The following is a 16,665-nucleotide window of genomic DNA, read 5'->3' as shown; positions in this document are numbered from 1 at the left end:
CAATTAATAAGGAAGATAAAGTTTTAATTTGTGACTGAGTGACCTCTTTCGAGTTTTCCACAAGGATTTTTCTATATGATTTGGTTGGAGAAACAAAACAATGCAAATTCTTCACAGTAATAAATGGTAAGTTAAAAACGATCTTTGTCAATAACGAAAGTATAAGAGCCTTACTATTGATAACATTCAATTAGAGAATCAGCTTTTAATGGTGATCGTAAATATGGTTTTTTAATACTAATTAGTGCAATTATTAATACACAAGAAAGTTCGTATAATTATAGAAAACTCAAGGAAAACCTTTTGCGTGCATTGCAAAAGTATTGATGACCTGATATATGAAGCCACTATAATCAAAAATGTTTTCCCTGAACGGAATGCTTAGAATTTTTGCATTTTTCCTTAAAAGGACACGATTTTTGTGTTTTATTATCATTTTTCCCCAGCAATGATTGTATTTATTTAGTTGTTACTTTGTAAAAGATATAATTTTTTACAGTTCTGAAGTATAAAGGTGTCAAATATATTGGTTTTTCGTATTTATAATTAAACTGAAAATATTGACTTAAAGATTTTTATGTGATTTTCTTAATCTTAGTTTTAGTGTTTTACTTCAAACAAACTACTTTAATAAGGTATTAATTTTTTTAAGCACTGAGAGTAAAGGCTTTCAATATTTTAGCGTTGGGTAACCTAGTTCAAAACCGTCAATATTGTTAGAAAAGAATGCCGGCCAAAGCTCCGGCATTGCTAAACAGAACTGAAGGTTGGGAGTTTGTATCTTAGTTTTTATTAGTAAGCTATTGTTTTGCGTATTTTTTATAATTACTTACTTTTTTCGATTTATATGTACTTTTACTTTAATTGAAATACTTTTCCACTGTCTGCAGAACATTTTTAGTCTCTAAGTTTCATGAAACAAAGAAAAAAACAAGTTTTTTTTTAAATCTCAAAATAAGAAGCAGCATTAAAACTAAAAAATAACAGATATCATTATGTATATGAGGGGGGTTACCCCCTCCTCAACACTACACTCTTCGTGCTACAGTTTTTTGGCACTTTAAAAAGTTACTTATTGTTCCAATTAAACGACCCTTGGGTTTCAGGAGTCAACTTAAAAGAATTTGGAGAAAATTTAAACTTTAATGTATAAAAGCGATGTTTTAAGTTTTATTGTCGCTCCTTCTTTCAGTTGAAAAAAGTATTTTTGTTTAATTTCTTATCGTTTTTTAATAACTCCAGGATACCTGGCTCCACCTCCACGGGAAAATTCCCCTCCTCATAGAACTATCCTCCGAGCAATTTAATTCTGGCGAAAATTAACCCCGAACAATTACCCTGAACATTTCCACGCGTAAAATTGGATTGGGACAGAGAGAGCAAGGTATTTAAAAAGAAATTTCGTATAGGATTTCTGGCAAATTCACTAAGCGTATAATTTTTTCTAAGAACTTCTCTCTCAATGGAAAATTCTCCCAACAGAAAATTCGTCCTGCCTTTCTCACCCGAAAATATATACATACTTTCCAATAAAAACAAAATAATGGGCAAATTTTGTAACTTAAAACCTTTCTCCAGGGCTTTAAGGGGTTATTTTATGGCCCAAAACATAGTTATTGGGCCTTTCAACTACACAGAAAAAAGCTATCTCAAAATTTTGATCTGACGATTTTGGGAAAAAAGTGGCGTGGTAGGGGGTCTAGTTGCCCTCCAATTTTCCGGGTCACTTAAGAAGGGCACGAAAACTAGAATGAATAATCTCTCGACGTTCTAGGCCCACTTGGTTGAAAATATCACTCAAGGAAAAAAAAAATAAACACCAATCTGTGATCTTTCTTCTGGCAAAAATTATAAAATTCTTTATTTTTGCAGGTATGAGCTTGAAATCTCTACAGCAGGGTTCTTTAATAAGCTGAATTTGATGATGTATTTTTCATTAAAATTTTATAACTTCTAAGGAGTCTTTCTTACTTTTTGTCGAAAATCAGACGATTTTACTCAGGCTCATAGCTGTTGATGGGTAAAACTAAACTTAATGAAACTTATATATTTAGAATCAGCATAATAAGCCAATTCTTTTAGAGTTTCGTGTACAATTGAGCCGGGTTACTCCTTACTTATAGTTCGTCACCATGAACTGTTTAATTATCCGCCAAAATGCAAATTGAGATCATTGCAATATTGATAGTTTTTTTCTGCGGTACCCAAAGTATTGTATTCATAAAACTTAACAGTTTCATGAAATGCAATTAGAAAAATAAAAAAGATTTTCCAACCAAAGTAAAAACAAGCTTAAAACGTAAACTAAATATAATTACTCTGTATATAAGGGGGGCAGGCCCCTTCTCAGCACTTTGTTCATGAAACAAAATTTTTTTAGTGCTTTGAAAAATCTTAAAAAGCAAAACTTCACAGTAAAGAGTAGTGAGCTAAAAAGCAGACAGCTCCCTTCATACGAAGAATGTTCTGTTTAAATAGGTTCCAAATCTGTTCCTTGCTTTCAGTTGAAAAGCTTTTTTTTTATATAATTCCTGATTGTTTTCCAAATCACACCCAGGCCAAACAAAAATATAAGTCGTGGTACCAGTACCTTAAATCCCTGGTTAATCGCTTTTAAAATGTGTAAATCAATAATTGTGTGTTCATTAGTACCGTCCTACGTTTAAATTTGGAGATCCAATTTTATTCAAGAATTAAATGTGCTTAAAAATATGCTATGAATAGTAATTTCAGCGAAAAGTCCTTGTTATTAATACTACTAAAGAATTTCGGTTGAATAAAAAGGAGTATTATTGCTTGTATGGTCAGAAATTCTGGAAGTATTCTATCTTCTACATAGCTGAAGCCATTACAACCTCTACAATAAGATGCTTTATGGATAAATACTTAACATACATTCGTTTAAAATCCTTGAAGTACTTCATACAATTAAAAAAAGGAAAATGTTACCATTTAAAATTGCTGAAAACTAAGTTGCTAGTAGTGTTTCTTACCCCAAAGATATTTGCTGGCGGGTCTGATGATGCCCTGCCTAGCCTTTTCAGGATATGTGCTTTTAGACATGGAAATGTAACATTTTAGCTGTACAAAGAACATTTTAATTGATTCCTACTCCCCCTATTTCTGTCAACATTCTTCTTAAGCCTCGGGAAGAGTAGGCAGTTTGTCCATTAAAATGTACTTTGGTAGGGATCTACCGTACCCCCACCTAAACAATGACTCACCCCCCTTCATTATAGCTGATACGCAAATACAGATCACCAAATATAGCCTAATTTCATAACAAATAAAGCGAATCAAGTTGGTTGATTCCAGTACTGCCACAGTTTGGCGTTACTTCTTTTGCTACTGGGAAGCCTAAAATATGGGTATTGATACTTTTAAATCAATTAGCTTCTCAGAATTTTAAATTGATTGCAAATTCGTCCTCTACGGGGTAAAGTCCCAGTTCGGTTCCTTTATCCACCTTAACTATCATCCAGCCACCACTGCTATTTTGGCATCTACCCCCCTCCTCTGGAAATTTTTTGCCGAAGCCCTTGTCTTATTCTTTTTAAGGTGTAATATAACTTTATTGTGCTGACGCAATTTGGAATTATGCTTACTGACCTAATAGACCTTTCCACACATCAGTTTTGAGGTAATATTTAAGCTCGTAGCGATATAAATGTCCAAGTATTTTAATGCATACTTAAAAACATTTTTTTGTCTTTAACTTCTCTATAGATATTCAGAAATTAGAGCAAATTTCAAAATGTTGTGCTTACTATAAATGAAAGAACGGGACTTTTATGTAAAAATACGAAGCGGTTATTTTTTAGGAAACAAATTTGAATAAAAAATCAATTTTGATATTTTATCAATGCTAATATTTTCTGAAGAAGCCACTGGTCTGTCGAATGTGTGAAAATTCAAATTTGATATAAGAGGGGTGAAAAATTTAATTCAAATAGCTTCATACAGCTTTTAGAATTAGAAATTGGAGTCTGGAACAAACCAAACTATTATTTTTTTTTTTTGGTTCATGTAAGACGATCATACTGCCAGTGATGAAAAAGTAAATTTAGCCTCAGGAGTGAATTCTTCAGATTCCTTCAAGACAACAAGAAGACCTGAGATTCTCTGAATGACTATCCTAATCTTGGAAAAATGTTTAAGAAGTTTAACACCCCTCTCCCATCATCTACACATGTGGTACGCCTTTTTTCCACTGCAGAAGACGTATTGACTGCGAAAAGAAACCACGTAGAAGATGCTAAGTTTGAGAAGCTTTTGCTACTAAAAGTTATGACTCTTCACTATCGTAATACTTTTTCCAGGTATATTTATTTATAATTAGCAGATGACGCAAAGGGCTGAAGTAGTGGGATATTAAACTGCGCTACTATTTATATTTGCTAAGGCAACAGTTTAGAATAAGTCTTCATAGTTTAGTTTTTGAAGTAAATGCAGTCCATTCTTTACATTGGTGCGATAAGTAATGTTGCATCACTCTATCAGAATATAATAGAATAGGCACACAAAGCTAATGTTTTATTCATTTTGACATCAATGTAATTCTTAACTTGTTGACACCATCAATTAAGCATTCTTATTGGTGGTGTATGCGATAAAATAAAAAACTAAGGTTAGTTTTCCTAATCCTTGTTATTACACTAGTTTGAACAATGCTTAATGCAGCGATCAGGCGAGCGATAAAAGTAGAATAGCCTATTTGAGTTAACAGCTGGCTGTGTTATGCTTGTTATGTCTGTCGCTGTGTTTACCCAATCAAGCCACAATGAAAGTCTATATTGGTATAATTTTTAGAAAATTTGTATTAGTGTAATGAATGAGAGGCCAATTTTTAGTATCTTTGTTTACTATTAAGTTCTAATATGGCTGAAGTTGAGCTGTCGTTGAAGTTGGCTGAAGTTGATAAGACTAAGATGGAGTTCCGTTTCACTTCTCCACTGGAAATAGTGTCAGTTTCTCTCCTGACGACTTGATCACATTCTTTACCAAGCAAAAAAAAAAAAAAAAACCTTCAAGCCATGTAGTTCTGTATTGAACTAAAATTTAATTCAAGTACTTCATGCTGATACTCAAGTACATTTTTATTTGAGTACTTGAGACTTACACTTAAATACAATTTTGGAGTACTAGACCCAACAATGCCACACATTTTAGAATGCGTTTGAAACTTATACTAAGCTTTAAAAGAGGCATAATTCTGAAACTTGACCATAATAAAGGTTACCTAATTTAATTATTTAACCGCGATTCTTCATAAAATGACTAACTTTCCTGTAATACCATTCCATGAAATTAATATTCAATATTAACTGAATTTTTCTAGGCATTTCTTAACTCAATTTCACATTTTTTATTATTCTTTTTAAAACGACCGAATTGAAGAAAAACCAAAATACAGAATTATAAGGGTCACATGTATATTTCTAGAAGAAGCATTCTTGCACTTTTGCATTGGAATTTTTCATTCCGACAGTAGTCGTGTTGGATTTTTTTTCTTCTTCTTAGGTTCCAGGTCATTTTCTATCACAGGAAAGCAAATTGTAATTTGGCTCAGACACAAAATCTTAAGCCTCGTATTTATTACAGGTTTTACGGACTTTTCAATTTCAATTCAATTTATTGAAAAAATAAACGACGGACAAAGCCGATTATTAGTTTTTTTTTGTCGCATACATACGAAAATCATTCGACAAGTCAAAATTACCTTAGTGGTGTTTGGTGTTCTCGTTGTAGGTCTTTGTAAGAATATGTTGTTTCCCTGGTAGGCGTGGCTGTCAACAGGATTACCCACACCAACAAGGGGCTCAAATCTACTCAGTACTGGAACTGCAGCTGAAACGAGAGAAATTGTGTCCTCGCCAGTGGAAGCTGCAAGGGTAGACAGAAGGGGGGGGGGGGGTAAGGGATTTGAAACACTGTCGGGGGGCTCGGGGACGTTAGCTTTTGTGGGGTATAGAAAAGTTGATGCTGCTGAGGTAGCGGATACGGAGAAAACATTCCAACCGACTGAGAAGTTGCAACACACGCTTGGCTAAGGGTTTGCTGAAGTACGGAAGGAATTGTTGGTGAGGGGGTCCACGCAGGTCCGCAAGAGGTGCAATCGCGGTGTGTGTGAATTCGTAAGCCCCGTCCAGTTAAGTTTCTTGATGCCGGGTTCGGATTCAGAAAAGCGTTTTCCTGTCGATTTGTATGACTGGAATTATGTCTTTTTGATGTACCATAATACGCATGTGCGAAAACACATTCTTTGTCAGTACATGATAAAACACAACGTAAATCAACGTGGTCAAGATTACACTCATTATTACTGCATGTTTTCGAAATAAAACGCGGACATATATGCAAAAAACGACACTTTTTTGTGTGCTTACAGAAACCACTTTCATTAAAATACCGCCATATCGTGTTAAATTTGGAAGCCTCTTTCACATTCTTTTTACTAGGCTGGTATTTGTTCGTTGGGCTTGGCGGAGGAACGTCATCCTTATCGTTTTTCTCAGGAAACAGCACTTTTTCCTCTGACTGACAGGCTTCCAGTCTGAATTGTCGGTTGCATCAGTCGCACTAATTGCATGGTTTACCTGCACTAGATCAGTAGCCTTGTGAACGCTTGCATCAGAGAAAAGATTTGAACACAAATTGCAACCACCGGTAGTTGCAACATGACCTGGGCTCAGCAATACGGTATTTACGACACTAAATTTGCTTCGGCTAGCGGGGAATCAATGCAATCTGGCTTACTATCAACGATTTGCACTGTAACAATTTTCCGGTTCATTTTGGATTGTGAGGGGTTGGAAACTTCTGAAAGTGTAACAGTTGATGTTTGAGTCTGGGAGTCGACTGTAGTACTAGAGGAAGAAAGTTGTCCGGTGGGGTGCCTGGCGGTTTTTTTCAGGTTACTAATGAGGTATTAGATTAGTTCAAGATGATTTTCCAAAGTCTTAATGTGAGATTTTGCGTTAGCAAGGTCCGTCTGTATTATTGCAATTTCTGCCTGAGCTGCTGAGAGGTCCTTTTAGAGCGAGCTGATTTTTCCCTGTAACATTGCGATCTCACTTACTTCTGAATCACTTGGTGAAGTCATCAGCACTTGTTCACGGAGCTGCACAATTGTCGTGTGCTTAGCCTAATTTAAATTCTGAAAGTGTCAATATCGTTCTTTACCTTTCCGATTTTGCAGCAGAGTGAGGCTAGTGTGTATTCATTATCACGGCTGAGCATAGTCTAAGAAATGGAGTTGGATGGGGCAGTGGTTTTGTTGTTTCCTTTCAGACTTGATATGGCGGTGGTTCCAGTGTCACAAGCGGTAGGTCGGTAAATAGGGATTCTTCGTGTATTATGACGAGCAGAATCAGAAAGGCACGGTGTCAACTTGGCTGTCGGCTTAGGGACCTTAGGCGTACTAGGTTTGTTCAGTTCGATCATACCCTCGATGCATAGTCATTGTACTGCGTACTCACTAAGGCTTATACGTGCGCACCTATTAATACCAGAATGACAACACCTGCCACAACCTGATTGGCACTGGATATATATATATATATATATATATATATATATATATATATATATATATATATATATATATATATATATATATATATATATATATATACACATACATATATATATATATATACTAGCTGTTGGGGTGGCGCTTCGCGCCACCCCAACACCTAGTTGGTGGGGGCGCTTCGCGCCCCCCCCCAAGCCCCCCCGCGCGCGTAAGTCGTTACGCGCCATAATAGTTACGCGCCATTGTAGTTGTGTCCCTATGTCCCACCTGTGAATATAGATAGATATATATATATATATATATATATATATATATATATATATATATATATATATATATATATATATATATGGTTTTAACTACGTAAAACTTGCGAATATACAACATTCTTTGCTGTCCCATTGTCTTTGCATATAAATAGATTGTCAGGTTTACCGACTCTTGAACATGCAACATATAATGGTCCATGGGAAAACAATCTGTATTCAGATCTATACCTCATGATTCTAATGATTGCCCTTGAGCTTTGTTGATGGTGATTGCTAATCGACCATTCCCTGTCCCGGTGTCCCGGTCGTCATTTACATCCCCCTGTTTCCCCCGGTGTCCCCGTTGTAGTTGTGTCCCTGTGTCCCGGTCGTCATTTATATTCCCTGTGTCCCGGTCGTCATTTGTATCCCGGTGTCCCGGTCTGTATATACATTCGTTTTTTAGTTTTGTTTTTCTCCTTTATTTTTTTCCTTTTTTTTTCTTTTTTAGCTTATTTAGATTTTTAGATTTTTTAGTTTTTTTATTAGTTTTTAGTTTTTTTTTCTTTTTAGTTTTTTTGTCCCGGTCGTCATTTATATCCCCCTGTTTCCCCCGGTGTCCCCGTTGTAGTTGTGTCCCTGTGTCCCGGTCGTCATTTATATTCCCTGTGTCCCGGTCGTCATTTGTATCCCGGTGTACCGGTCTGTATATACATTCCTTTTTTAGTTTTGTTTTTCTCCTTTATTTTTTTCCTTTTTTTTTCTTTTTTAGTTTATTTAGATTTTTAGATTTTTTAGTTTTTTTATTAGTTTTTAGTTTTTTTTTCTTTTTAGTTTTTTTGTAGTTTTTAACTTCTTTTTAGTTTTGTTAATTTTTTTTTTTACTTATGTCCTGGTCGTCATTCATACTCCCTGTGTCCCGGTGCTTCCCGGTGCTTTGTTGATTGCTAATCGAACATTCCTTTTGTCCTGGTCGCTTTCTCTTTGAGTTTCGTCATTTATTTTTTTCTTTTTTAGTTCTTTTAGTTTTTACCTTTTTTAGTTTTTTTTAGTTTTTTAGATGAAAATTTTTTTTAGTTTTTTCCTTTTTTTCTTTTTAGTTTTTTATTGGTTTTTACCTTTATTTTAGCTTATTTTTCAGTTTTTTCCTTTTTTTTAGTTTTTTTTTATTTTTTATTTTTTTTAGTTTTTTACCTTTTTTTAGTTTTTTTAGTTTTTTTAGTTTTTTAGCTTTTTTACTTTTTTTATTAGTTTTTAGTTTTTTTTTGTAGTTTTTGCCTTTTTTTAGTTTTTTCAGTTTTTTTTTTTAGTTTTTTAGTTTTTTTTTGTAGTTTTTGCCTTTTTTTAGTTTTTTTAGTTTTTTAGCTTTTTTATTTTTTTTATTAGTTTTTAGTTTTTTTTGTAGTTTTTGCCTTTTTTAGTTTTTTCAGTTTTGACGTCACCTGATCCAGTTTTTTCAGGTGACGTCACCTGACACATCCATCCACACATCCATCCACACATCCACAGACAGACAACTTATTTTTATATAGATAGATATATATATATATATATATATATATATATATATATATACACACACACACATATATATATATATATATATATATATATATATATATATATATATATATATATATATATATATATATATATATATATATATATATATATATATATATATATATATATATATACTAGCTGTCGGGGTGGCGACAGCTACCCCCCACACGCGTAAGTCGTTACGCGCCATTGTAGTTGTGTCCCTTTGTCCCACCTGTGAATAGAGATAAATATATATATATATATATATATATATATATATATATATATATATATATATATATATATATATATATATATATATATATATATATATATATATATATATATATATATATATATATATATATATATATATATATATATATATATATATATATATATATATGTTTTTAACTATGTAAAACATGCGAATATACAACATTCTTCGCTGTCCCATTGTCTGTGCATATAAATAGATTGTCAGGTTTACTGACTCTTGAACATGCAACATATAATTGTCCATGGGAAAACAATCCGTATTCAGATCTATACCTCATTATTCTAATGATGTGTCCCTGTGTCCCGGTCGTCATTTATATTCCCTGTGTCCCGGTCGTCATTTGTGTCCCAGTGTCCCAGTTTGTAATTTCTCTTTGAGTGTCCCGGTCGTCATTTATATTCCCTGTGTCCCGGTGCCCGGTCGTCATTTGTGTCCCGGTGTCCTGGTCTGTAATTTCTATTCGAACAATCCCTGTGTCCCGGTCGTCATTTATATATCCTGCCTGTGTCCCTGGCGTCCCCGTTATAGTTGTGTCCCGGTCGTCATTTATATTCCCTATGTCCCGGTCGTGATTTGTGTCCGGGTGTCCCAGTCTGTAATTACTCTTTGAGGTTCCTGGTCGTCATTTATATTCCCTGTGTCCCGGTCGTCATTTGTGTCCCGGTATGTAATTTCATCAGTTGACAAACACGACGTCAGTCGACAAACAACTTCATGACGCATACAGCTCAATCCTTATAATGACGTCAGTCGACACACAAACATGACGTCACTCGACACACACACACACAGACAACTTATTTATATATCTATACAAGCTGTTGGGGTGGCGCTTCGCGCCACCCCAACACCTAGTTGGTGGGGCACTTCGCGCCCCCCAAGCCCCCCCGCGCGCGTAAGTCGTTACGCGCCATATTAGTTACGCGCCATTGTAGTTGTGTCCCTGTGTCCCACCTGTGAATATAGATAGATTTATATATGTGTTTCAAACTACGTAAAAATTGCGAATATACAACATTCTTGGCTTTCCCACTACTGGGAGCTTTCCGTTTCCAATTGCCAGCAATTGATCTGAAAATGTTTGACCAGAGTCATCGTTTTGCAATCGGACACGCATATTTGTAGTTAATTTTAATATTTTTACGTGTGCCCATAAATTAGAATTTTTCAGGCAAGCATTCATTTCGTCTGCAGGAGTTGATCTAGGTATTATAGGTAATGTTTGCCTGAAATCTCCCGCAAGCAATATTAATGTGCTGCCAAAGGGTTTCGACTTCCCTCTCAAATCTTTCAAGCATTGATCCAGAGCCTCGAGCGATTTTTTGTGCGCCATTGTGCACTCATCCCAAATAATAAGTTTGCATTGCTGCAATACTTTACCCATCCCAGATGATTTGGAAATATTGCACGTGGGAGTTTCTGTAGAATACAAATTCAGAGGCAATTTCAAAGCGGAATGAGCAGTTCTTCCACCAGGCAGCAATGTTGCGGCTATTCCGGACGACGCAATTGCCAACGCTATATCATTTTTTGATCGAATTGACGCCAGAATCAGTTTTATCACAAACGTTTTACCAGTACCTCCTGTCGCATCCAAAAAGAAAATTTCTCCAACGTTGTTATCGACACAATGCATTATCGTATCATAAATGTCTTTTTGTTCCGACGTTAACTTGGAAATGTTATTTTGTACATACGACAATAGATCACTCGTACTGTAACTTTGTTCACGATCCAATTCTACACATGTCGAAACAGCAGCGATACGGTTAGGTGAAGGCATTCCCAAATCCTGAAGAGGTTTTTTTGCCATACGTACGCACAAATCTTCTATAATAACTAAAGTGTAGTTATAAATTTCTGATGTAAAATCAAAAGTCATATCTGACGTCTCTAACTGTTTTCGATGGAGTATATCTTCGGACATTTTTGACTTATATTTTTCCCATAACTCTGTAGGAGCTGATGGAGAGCAAGTTGTTAAAATGATGCCAAACAATGCATGAATTTGACTTGGGGTTGACGTTTCGCACGCGTCATTGATGCAGTTATCCCAGTGTTGGTCATTCTCCAATAAATTCAGAGCTTGGCATGCACTACGGTAAGTGTCATGTATAGTACCGTTTACAGTTCTCAAATACTCAAAGGATGTCGGACCGGGTACATTCACCAAAAGCAGGCGTAGAAAGAAGCATTCATGTTGATTGGGGTGAACGGTGTAGAGTCTTCCTATCGTGGTATCTTTGAAGATGGTAGGTTGGCCGTCGACTGACTGGCTTCACTATGAAATACATATCGCCGAACCTTTGTTTTTTTAACTAAAATCTGGTAGGCATTGATGACCTTATCCAAGTCAAAATCCCAAACCCAATCATCATCGCTATCATTTTCAGTTTTGATATGTTTTGACTCTCGCTGTCCAGGTGGATCTTCATCTAACTGCGCGGTTTTGCGTTCTTTAGCCTCAAGCCTGTTTCCTTGCTGTTCTTTTGATTTCTCGGCACGCTTTCTTTTCTGACTTTCTCTATCAGCAGCAAGTTTTTTGGCATAGACTCTTTGAGCATCTTCATCGGCTTTTGACATTGTAAGTTCATCAGTCATTTTAAACGTAAACATTAATAGATTTCTACGTGAACATATACGTCTTAAATATCTTTAATGACGTCACCGTCATAGCAAAAATGACGACAGTAAAATGATGACAAACAATGCACGAATTTGACTTGGGGTTGACGTTTCGCACGCGTTATTGATGCAGTTATCCCAGTGTTGGTCATTCTCCAATAAATTTAGAGCTTGGCATGCACTACGGTAAGTGTCATGTATAGTACCGTTTACAGTTCTCAAATACTCAAAGGATGTCGGACCGGGTACATTCACCAAAAGCAGGCGTAGAAAGAAGCATTCATGTTGATTGGGGTGAACGGTGTAGAGAAGAAGCATTCATGTTGATTGGGGTGAACGGTGTAGAGTCTTCCTATCGTGGTATCTTTGAAGATGGTAGGTTGGCCGTCGACTGACTGGCTTCACTATGAAATACATATCGCCGAACCTTTGTTTTTTTTAACTAAAGTCTGGTAGGCATTGATGACCTTATCCAAGTCAAAATCCCAAACCCAATCATCATCGCTATCATTTTCAGTTTTGATATGTTTTGACTCTCGCTGTCCAGGTGGATCTTCATCTAACTGCGCGGTATTGCGTTCTTTAGCCTCAAGCCTGTTTCCTTTCTGTTCTTTTGATTCCTCGGCACGCTTTCTTTTCTGACTTTCTCTATCAGCAGCAAGTTTTTTGGCATAGACTCTTTGAGCATCTTCATCGGCTTTTGCCATTGTAAGTTCATCAGTCATTTTAAACTTAAACATTAATAGATTTCTACGTGAACATATATGTCTTAAATATCTGTAATGACGTCACCGTCATAGCAAAAATGACGACAACTAATTTTATGACGTCAGTCGACACAGAAACATGACGTCACCTGACAGACAGACAGACAACTTATTTTTATATATATAGATAGATAGATATAGATAGATAGGTTGTATGTTTGTGTATTTGTACGCATATGACGTCATTATAAGTATATAAGGCTTTGTATATGACGTCATTATAAGTATATAAGGCGGCGATTTAAAGAGAAATTTTATTAATTTTTAATTTTAAGAATTTTTATTAAAGTAAATCCTACAATGGCAGAAGAAACAGCTGAGGAAACTGCTCAAATAGTTAATTCAAACAGAAATTTTAGTATAAATCCTACAATGGCAGAAGAAACAGCCGAGGAAGCGGCTCAAAGAAATAATGCCAAAATGCTTGCGGCTAAAAGAGAAAGTAAGAAAAGAAAGCGTGCCGAGGAATCACAAGAACAACGTGAAAACATGCTTGCGTCTCAAAGAGAAATTACCAAAAAATCGTTCCGAGGAATCACAAGAACAACATGAAAACAGGCTCGCGGCTCAAAGAGATAATACAAAAAGAAAGCGTGCCGAGGAATCACAAGAACAACGTGAAAACAGGCTTGCGGCTCAAAGAGATAATACAAAAAGAAAGCGTGCCGAGGAATCACAAGAACAACGTGAAAACAGGCTTGCGGCTCAAAGAGATAATGCCAAAAGAAAGCGTGCCGAGGAATCACAAGAGCAACGTCAAAATTACCGCCTGGCATTCAGGTACAGCCCAGTAGATGATTATAGCTTGAGTAGATGTGGTCAACTCGGGACTATGTCTAAATTTTGTCCCTATTGCAAGGCCTTGAAATTTAATGGTGAAACAATGGGAATGTGTTGCGCCTCAGGAAAAGTTAAACTTCCTCAACTGGCTGCACCAGGACAGAACACCGGGCTGTACACCGGGACAGAAGGAATATAAATGACGACCGGGACACTCAAAGAGAAATTACCGACCGAGACACCGGGACACAAATGACGACTGGGACACAGGGAATATAAATGACAACCGGGACATAGGGACACAACTACAACGGGGACTCCGAAAGGGCACAGGGGGGGATATATAAATGACGACGGGGACACGGGGAATATTCGATTAGCAATCACCATCAACAAAGCTCAAGGGCAATCATTAGAAAAATGCGGTATAGATCTGAATACGGATTGCTTTCCCATGGACAATTATATGTTGCATGCTCAAGAGTTGGTAAACCTGACAATCTATTTACATGCACAGACAATGGGACAGCAAAGAATGTTGTATATTCGCGAGTTTTACGTAGTCAAAAACATATATATATATATATATATATATATATGTATATATATATATATATATATATATATATATATATATATATATATATATATATATATATATATATATATATATATATACTAGCTGTTGGGGTGGCGCTTCGCGCCACCCCAACACCTAGTTGCCCCCCCGCGCGCGTAAGTCGTTACGCGCCATATTAGTTACGCGCCACTGTAGTTGTGTCCCTGTGTCCCACCTGTGAATAGAGATAGATATAAATATATGTTTTTAACTACGTAAAACATGCGAATATACAACATTCATCGCTGTCCCATTGTCTGTGCATATAAATAGATTGTCAGGTTTACTGACTCTTGAACATGCAACATATAATTGTCCATGGGAAAAACAATCCGTATTCAGATCTATACCTCATTATTCTAATGATGTGTCCCTGTGTCCCGGTCGTCATTTATATTCCCTGTGTCCCGGTCGTGATTTGTGTCCGGATGTCCCAGTCTGTAATTTCTCTTTGAGGTTCCCGGTCGTCACTTATATTCCCTCTGTCTCGGTCTAATGACGTCACCGTCAAAGCAAAAATGACGACAACTAATTTCATGACGTCAGTCAACACAGAAACATGACGTCACCTGATCCACAGACAGACAGACAACTTATTTTTATATATACAGATATATAAAAATAAGTTGTCTGTCTGTGTGTCTGGTACCTATAATACCTAGATCAACTCCTGCAGAGGAAATGAATGCTAATGTGTGTCCGATTGTAAAACGATGACTCTGGTCAAACATTTTCAGATCAATTGCTGGCAATTGGAAACGGAAAGCTCCCAGTAGACTCAATTTCAGGACGTATACAACTATCTGCTGATTTCTGTAATTTAGTGACGTCCAAAAATGAATTGATTGAAAAAGTATTTCCGAATATTCTAAAAAATTATAAAAATAATAAATGGCTAAGTGAAAGAGCGATTCTCGCACCCAAAAATATAGACGTCCACGAAATCAACAATATTGTTTTGACCAAGATTCGAGACCAGGCAGTCCTTTACAAGTCAGTCGACACAGTTTTGGAACCAAATGAAGCGGTTAATTATCCATCTGAATTTTTAAATTCCATAGATCTTTCAGGGTTTCCACCACACGTGCTACAACTAAAAATAGGCGTACCAATAATACTTTTAAGAAATATCAACCCACCAAAGCTTTGCAATGGCACGCGACTTGCCGTAAAAAAAACAATGGAAAACCTAATAGAGACCACAATCTTGACAGGGCCTTTTGAGGGTGAGGCTGTTCTTATTCCTCCCATTCCCATGATTCCAACGGATCTGCCTTTTCAATTTAAAAGATTACAATTCCCAATTCGATTAGCATTTGCAATCACCATTAACAAAGCTCAAGGTCAATCATTAGAAAAATGTGGTATAGATCTTAATACTGATTGTTTTTCCCATGGACAATTGTACGTTGCATGTTCGAGGGTCGGTAAACCTGACAATCTATTTATATGCAGCGACAATTGGACAGCGAAGAATGTTGTATATTCGCAAGTTTTACGCAGTTAATTTGTATTGTATCTATCTATCTATATAAAAACGAGTTGTGTGTATGCATGTTTGTTTCGCAATTTTTACGTAGTTTAACTCCTGTAGACGAAATGAATGCTTGCCTGAAAAATTCTAATTTATGGGCACACGTAAAAATATTAAAATTAACTACAAATATGCGTGTCCGATTGCAAAACGATGACTCTGGTCAAACATTTTCAGATCAATTGCTGGCAATTGGAAACGGAAAGCTCCCAGTAGTGGGAAAGCCAAGAATGTTGTATATTCGCAATTTTTACGTAGTTTGAAACACATATATAAATCTATCTATATTCACAGGTGGGACACAGGGACACAACTACAATGGCGCGTAACGACTTACGCGCGCGGGGGGGCTTGGGGGGCGCGAAGCGCCCCACCAACTAGGTGTTGGGTGGCGCGAAGCGCCACCCCAACAGCTAGTATATATATATATATATATATATATATATATATATATATATATATATATATATATATATATATACATATATATATATATATATATATATATATATATATATATATATATATATATATATATATATATATATATATATATATATATAATGAAAAAAAGAAATCACCAGTGCAACAGCACAAACACAAAAAAGGAAGACAGAAGGAGAAACGGAAGACTGTTCTCCTACATTAGTGATTAATATAGACCAGCACTTGAAAGAGGCCTTAACCCTAATCATCCATACAATTACATAGGTCAAACAGCATAGCCATACAC

The sequence above is a fragment of the Artemia franciscana genome, chromosome 2 (assembly GCF_032884065.1).
Source record: "Artemia franciscana chromosome 2, ASM3288406v1, whole genome shotgun sequence".
In the NCBI taxonomy this organism is placed as follows: domain Eukaryota; kingdom Metazoa; phylum Arthropoda; class Branchiopoda; order Anostraca; family Artemiidae; genus Artemia; species Artemia franciscana.
Note: the sequence above shows the minus strand (reverse complement) of the source record.